The sequence below is a fragment of the Amphibalanus amphitrite genome, unplaced genomic scaffold (genome assembly GCF_019059575.1).
Source record: "Amphibalanus amphitrite isolate SeventyFive unplaced genomic scaffold, NRLGWU_Aamphi_draft 000483F_arrow, whole genome shotgun sequence".
NCBI lineage: Eukaryota > Metazoa > Arthropoda > Thecostraca > Balanomorpha > Balanidae > Amphibalanus > Amphibalanus amphitrite.
The window spans coordinates 35,912-43,671 of record NW_024881977.1 but is presented as its reverse complement, the minus strand read 5'-3'; positions in this window follow the sequence as shown (position 1 = coordinate 43,671).

Below are 7,760 nucleotides of genomic sequence, written 5' to 3'. Positions count from 1 at the left end.
CGAATTTTCAAAATTTTGAAAATTTTGAAAATGATATGTATTAAAATTCAAAATTTGTATTTTTATCTTTTTTCAAAAACTTTGTGACTTTTCAAAAAAAACAAAACAAATATATGTATGATAGAACACATGCTTATGACTTAGGTACTCTAGCAAGTTTTAGCCAGATATATTAACCCGCGCCCTGCTGGGGGGGGTGTTTGAACACCCCCCCTTGTGGTTTTTCGCGAATATCTCAAAAACGGCGGCGCGGAGCGCCGCCGTTTTTGGTACACCTTATCATACATCAATTCTACACATGTTGTGAAAATTTCAGACCAAGGTCATTCAAGGTCAGGTCACCAGGTCACTTGAAGTGACCTCACCTCATAAAAAGTTTCAATGTCTGTCATAGCTACACCGAGTGACCGATCGCTTTGAAACTTTCAGCGATTGCTAAGAGCAATAGCATGTACAAAATGTATATCTCAGAATTTTGATATCGATGACCTAAGGTCAGGTCAATTTTGCGACCTCCCCATTATAAGTCAATGGGAGAAAATTGAAATGCGCCTCTTTTGGACGAAAGACATTATAAACACTCCCAAACACTGAATTACAAGTGGTTTAGACACACTGAACATGGAAATGGTGTCCGTGACCCCTGTTTATGCCCTGAGGTCATCTTAGGTCACGAATGGTATCTAACAGTTTTTCGCAAATAACTGTTGATAGAGGCATGCTAGAGCGATGAAAACGCCTTAGATGTGTTCAGCTCGACGATACGGATCGACTGATATGCAACATGACCCTTTCCGGTCAGGTCATGACCTTGACCTGAGGTCAAATTTTCAAGTTGACCTTTCAAGGTCAAGTTATAGTTCATTCGATGCGTCTTGACGAGAGGAACACGATGCTGGTAAAAGTAAGCTCGTACAAGGCTTGGGTCAAAAGTTATTGCAGAAAAACTGTTTCCGAAAAAAATCAGCTATTTTTGCAGTTTTTGCCCCCTGCAGGCAAAACCGTTGACGTTAGGTCAAATCTGAGAGAATTACTCAGAAAGGGCGTTAATAGGGCTATCGAATGCGCTTTTCCGCGGCGCTGTAGCTCTATTGGTTCCCGAGTTATGCGCTGGCTTCTTGGAAATTGTCGACATTCGACCTGGAAATCGGCGAAATTTTGCCTTCAATGACCTCTGGTGACCTGACCTTTGACCTGACCAAAAATTGACCGAAGTGATTTCGTCATTATTTTTGACGCTCTTTCGAACGCCGCCTTCCGCGTATCGCTACGTGGCCCAGGAGCCGAGTTAGAAGGGGGGGGGGGGTGTTCAAACACCCCCCCCCAGCAGGGCGTGGAAATCCAGGACCCCCAGCCGGGCGCGGGTTAAACAATGGCCAAGTTATACGCATTATAGCAATTTTTTTTTTCAAATTGATTTTTCTGTACGAATTTGACATCGTACACCAATATTAATAGCACCATCGTGTTCCTGAGCTCAAAATGCATCCGATAGACATGTTTTTGTTGAAAAAATTTCAACTTTGAAATTTGACCTTTTTTGACCTGAAAGTGACCCGACCTCAGCTATAATCAGATGAAAATGGCCTCAAGTGACACAGGCGACACCGAATTCGAAATCTATGACCTAAATGGGCCATAAAACATGTGTCACGTGACCGACTTATGACATATGATTTCCGTGACCTATGATGACCTGACCCTGACCTGAAAATCAAAGTACAAGTTTGGACCCTCAGGGTATCTAAAGCATCTGTTCACGAGTGTGTAAACCAAAAATCAGCCTGATCTGACTTGTAAGACGGCAGCCAGAGCCCAAAATGTTAACAAGCCAAATAACGATAATTTTTACTTTGACGTGACCTGTGACGTCATCGGTGACCTCGAGGTCAATGAAATTAGGTTTCGCTCGACAGTTTTTCCGGGACTTTCAGATGCAGTTTGAATTTCGACGATCGGCTCAGTAGTTTCGGAGTTAGGAGGGGGGCTATGAAATAGCCCCCCCCCCCCCGTAGGGCTCAGTGGGACGTGGGTTAACGGCATCTAATTCGACTCGGCGCACACATTTTTATCAATCGCTTTGTAGGTGGTGACTTTGTGTAACCTCTGTGATCGTGACAGGTCAAACAGACAATTTCGCCTCCCGAGTCCCGATTGCGGCTATCTTATAACTAAGCAGCTGATTGTATCAGTCAAAAATTAGCATGGATATTTAGAAATTTGATTGATGTGTTGCGAAAAATGGCTACCTGATTTTTGTCTGTTTTAAACCTATGTGTGCCCCATCGAAGACTTTTCAATACAAGTCGGAGTACCGGGACCAATAATAACTTTTACCCACTACCCAGTGAAAGTCCGTTAAAACAATTTCAAATAAGCATTTACCTGGGTATTAACTATTAAGACATGACTCTTCAGTCTCACTCAAGAATAAGCCATAAGCCAAGAACATAAACACTAATCAATGCGCGTTATTTCATCTCATATTATCGAAATCATTGTTATATTTTGGTAATCTAGCATTTTAACGCCCTCCTCGGCACAAGCTAATGGCCCTGGAAGACAGTGTAGCCTAAAGTTCTATTTCTTTTTATGAAATGGTCATAAAATTATCTCAAATGTGCTTATTTAATTTACATCGGTATCATACTGACCAAATTTTGAAAGATAGCAAGCATAGATAAAGGTTCGTATGCATACGGATTTGGAGTCGTCTGTTATAGGTAACTCCATTCACAGACCGGCCGTATGCCATTTGGTACATAGCTGACATATTCTCGTCCCTTTTTGATTTATTTTGTTTGTTTGAATAAACTTCAGCACAGACCATGCATTCATGCGGTGTTCTCGCGTCAGGCTCAGTCACATCGATCCGAATGTACGAGCCTCCATAACCGCGCTACCACGGCATCAGCAATCTCGGCATGCTATTTATGACGCCATTCGGCACACTGGGCGGCTCTGCTGTTTTAGTCCTGGTGACTGGTTGGTGCTGTTGTGCAGTCGCTGGTGACCGGCAGAGGCACAAGTCTGCTGCGCCATGCTTTCTGTCCGGCGGCGCGGCTTGGTCAAGAGCCACCGACCCAGACTCGACCACACGCGTGTCAAGAGCTTTAGCTGTCCGTTCGCTGCCTGTTAGTTGTCCGATTTTTGTCGGCGACCCGGCTGACAGCAGGCGCACTTGTCCGCTGTCCGGGCACAGCCGTCCGGACAGCGTCCGTCCTCCAGCGGCGGCAGCACGCCACAGCGGACACACCTGCCTCCGGGCCGGCGCTGGGAGCCCTCCGGACACGCCTGCAGCCTGTCCGCGGACACGCAGCGCCCGCGCCGCCACCGGACATGGCCCGGAGGACACGGGGGACGGTCGCCGGCGCGTCTGTCAGCCCCGCCCCGACCGCGCCCTGTCGGACCCCGGCGAGACCCGCTGTCCGGCTGTCCGCCGTCAGGCTGTCCGATGTCCCTGTTGTCCGCTTTTTCCGCTGTCTGGTTGTCCGATGTCCGCCTGTCCGCTGTTCTGGCGCCTCCCCGGTCGTCGGCGCCTCCCGCCGTGCCGCTCCCTAGGGCCTCGTCGCCTCTGCCCCTGCCGTCTCCGAGGAGGGGAAGAGTCTGTCACCGCCAGCTCAGTCGTTTCTCCAAGTCCATCGCCGTCCGACAGGTCATTTGTTTGACGAGAATCTGACTGGAGTGAACTCACGGTCGTCGAGCTTTCATTGGCATCAACTTCTTGAGAGAAGCCTGTGTCAGGAATGCACTGGCCTTTGCTCAGACGAATGAAGCCTCTTCTGCACTGCCGCGGGCGTCTTCGGCGATGTCCTGCGCGGTTTTTACCGCGCCTTCCGACACGACCGCGCCTTCTTCCGGAGGTCTCTCTGCCTCGGCCGTCCCTGCAGCGACCCCGCCCGTCCACCTGACCGGAGGCGCAAGTCGACTCAGTCGGGGCCACATCTCCACCCTCTGCCGCCATCAGCGGGGAGGGAGCCGTCTCAGTTCCGTCAGTAGGCCGTCTCGGTCTCATAGCGCCGCGTCCTCCCTGCCTCCGTCCGCCCCTCCTGCCGTGCTGGCCTCGGCGCTGGCCTCTCCTGCGCTGACCGTCAGCCGGCCTTCTCGCCACCTCTACCGGGTCAGCGCGCTGCTCGAGCTCCACCCTAGGTGCCGGGACGCGGCGGGCCTCTGGACTGCTGGCGGCGAGTATTGGACCTCCCCAGGCTCCCGGCCAGTGTCCGCCGCGACGGCGCACCGGACGGAACCCGGTGGAGCGCGGGTCGAGCTGGTCGGAGTCGCCCAGATACTTGTTGGCCATGCTCAGCTGGACGCACTGGCCACCGGTGAGATGAACGTAGCCTTTGGGACAGCCTGCCGGCTCTTCACGGAGCTGTGCTGAAGTCAGCAGCGCCAGCCCCAGCACCAGCACCGCGCTACAGAACTTCATCCTCACAACGTCTCGGCGATGCTGGTTGACCAATCACAGACGCTGTGTTAGATGACGTTGATTTATACTCTTGTGTGGTAGGTAACGGTGATTTGGACTGTTGATTTCTCAAAGATATGTCTCTGAAGAAGCCGGTTACTCTGGGAACGCTCAGCAGCTGGCTGATCTGATCGACGTCGCCAGCTCGGGAGTTGGAGGACAACTGAACAGAGCTGCGCAATGCCAGAGCTTTGACTCCCGACGGACTGCGATGGTCGGTGAGCACCAAGTGACCCCGGGTCTGTCAAGGGCACAGCCATTCCAAACACGACTACTACGCCTGGCTATTGCTCAATGAAGTCAGAGATGATAAAAACGATGTGTTTATTTTGGAATTGTCGTGAACTGCGAACGTTCTCAGAGACGCCTGGTCGGTGGTCGTTGACTGCAGAAAGCTTGTAAGGAACTGTTGATAGAGACTGCTCCAACATGCAACTCAAAACTAGCTTCAAAAGCAAACAGACTGTGAGTTACGACAGTATCCTGGGATTTAACAGCTGGGTTATTCATCACGCTCACTGTGCATCACCAGTGTACACAAGTCGCCCTTGTTGTGTTTCTGTCCAGCTGTGCTGAAAACGCCTCAGCCTGGGCGAGTATATTTACGTTTCTCTCCACTCGACCATCGAATTAGTGACCCGTGGCCCATTCCGTGAAGGTCAGGGGTGAGGCCGAGCCCTGTGCCTGGTGCTGTGACCTTGCTGCTGTGGGTGCCTCGGATCAGTTGTTGAACAGCACTGCGGTGTCACAGAGGGCTCGGGGGATTAGCCTCAAGGGTCACTGACCCGGGTCTATCAACATTAGCCGGCGCTGGCCGCCCGCGATGATGATCGTCAAAACAAGGCAGCTGACCTCTTGCAGGAGCGCTGTAACTGACGGCGCCACACGGGGCCTCACACAATGTAAACTGAGGATACGCATAACGTAACCCGGCGGTCAGGCGCGGATCCAGGGGGGGGGCGACGGGGGCGGCCGCCCCCCCCCCCGCCATCCGAAAAAGGCGCCCATATCCCGCGGCAGAGAGGGCGCCCCGAGCAGAAGAGCGGCGACACAGCAAAGGTTGAGCAGAAATAGGGCACCTCCAGCAGAAGTTGGGCTCACCAAGCAGGAGAGTGACGCCCAATTGCCTATTCCCAGCAGATGAGAGTCGCCCCAGCAGCAGATGGGCGCCCCCAGCAGAAGAGGGCGTCTCGTTACAAGAATATAAAATACCTTCTGTTCAAGAGGGGCGCACCTGGCAGCGGAAGGGCACCTTTTTTTTCTAAGCCGCCGCCCATGATCAGACGACCAGGAGTGTCCACCCACTGACCCACGCGACAACAGCACCTTACGTTAACACCTCCCAAGACAAAAATATGAAGAAAGTCGCGACACTCCCTGCTAAGAAAAAGGAAAGCAAACAAAAACAAAGCTAAATACAATACTTAGTAAGTTAGTAAAATGTCATAAGAAGAGGCAAAGAAGTCAAGACTAAATGTAGCTTGACTGGCCGCTACACCATTCCCAAAGAAGATAGTGAGAAGGAGAGAGTGATCCAGGGGTTAGTGGTAATAAGCGCATGCAAAGCTTGCATTATAGAAGAGGGACAGAGCCAAGTCACACCCGGAGGAGTCAGATCCTCACCGAAAAGGGATACCGAGCTAAGCAAGCTTGTTGCTCGGTAAACCCAGGTCGGTGGGAAGTATCGTAGGGCTGATTTACGTATTGTTACGTATCCAGGAGAACTTAAGTGTGACTTGTAAGTACACAAAACAAGACGAGACGACCGGTATACAAATAGCAAGTAATGTAAATAGCAAGAAAGCTAGGTCATTGAGCGATGGCGATGATTCAAAGACATACAGTTAGTACTGTACGTACTGTATGATGTTTATAGGGAGAAAAAGCAAAGCTTAACAAAAAGAAAAGGGCAAAACAAAAATGTGGGATAAAAGATCGAGAAGAAGTAAAAGACAAACAGGGAAAAGACATAAGGACCACTAAATACCACCACCTCTTGTGGCGATCTAGGTACCCAGTTAGAACATACCTACCCAGTTACAGAGATGTACAATGTTCCAAAATTAGGTATGCATAAGTGATATGCATTAAAGACAAATTCTGTAATTGTGTACATATAACTATGTAATGTGCAAGTATGTACCTGTGAGAGAGCGGGTAAAAAATACATTATCAGGTAAATATACGTACATACCCACAATAAATAAAATGGGGGATCATTTCATTGGCAGGTATTCGTATGTTTACGAACGCAGGTGGAACACAAGAACAATAATGTCAGTGTTGGCAATGGTATCAGTATTGATCGATAAAAAACTGCTTTGAGAAATCCTTGATTTCTCTCTTTGTTAGTGGAACTGCTTCCATATCTGTGAACTTAGGACCAATTATTGAGTTCCAAATTCTAGGTGCAGACCACCTAGTAGTGTAGCTGCGATAATTTTTTTCTGAGAAGAACTCGTGGAAATGATGGGTCGAGCGAGTATCTCGAAGCGGTTCGAGTATCGTAAAAAGTCTGTCAATAGATGAAGGCAAAGTTCCTTTCAACTTTCTATGCATTAGCAGAAGCATCTGCTGCTTACCAATGTCTCTCAACTTAAGTATTTTCAGTTTCTTAAAAATTGGTGCTGTGTGTGCGAGTCTATGTTCGCCATCAATCATTCTGACCAAACGCTTTTGTAATTTCTCGAGCTTATCTACGTTTGTAATATAAGTGTTGCTGTAAAGCATACAGCAGTAGTTGATATACGGAAGGAAAAGTGCGTTATATAAAAGAAGCAGCTGTTTAGGTACCAATATATACCTAGCTCTGCTTATGAGTCCAACGTTACGAGTCAGCGTTGTAGAAAGGTGTGAAATGTGTGATTTCCATTTCAGATCGTCATCTACGTACATGCCCAAGTACTTAACTGTTTTAACAAATTTAATATGTGCACCAGAGAGCAAAACAGACACATTGACAGCGCGTTTAGAATTATTGTAGAGCTGACAAAAAGTTTTGTCGGTATTTAAAGATAATTGGTTTGCTTGAAACCAAACAGCTATCTTGGGCATTGTGGCGTCGATGACTCTTTGCAAATGGGCTTCATCATTGCCTTCAATGAAAATGGCTGTGTCATCTGCATACAGATATGCAGTTATATCATCAGAAATGGAGGGAAAGTCATTGATGTAAATTAAAAACAGAAGTGGCCCAAGGATGGAGCCCTGGGGAACACCGATATCAACCGAAGCAAGGCTGGAGCGAACATGCTCTACCTCAACACACTGTGTGCGGCCTTCTAAATATGAT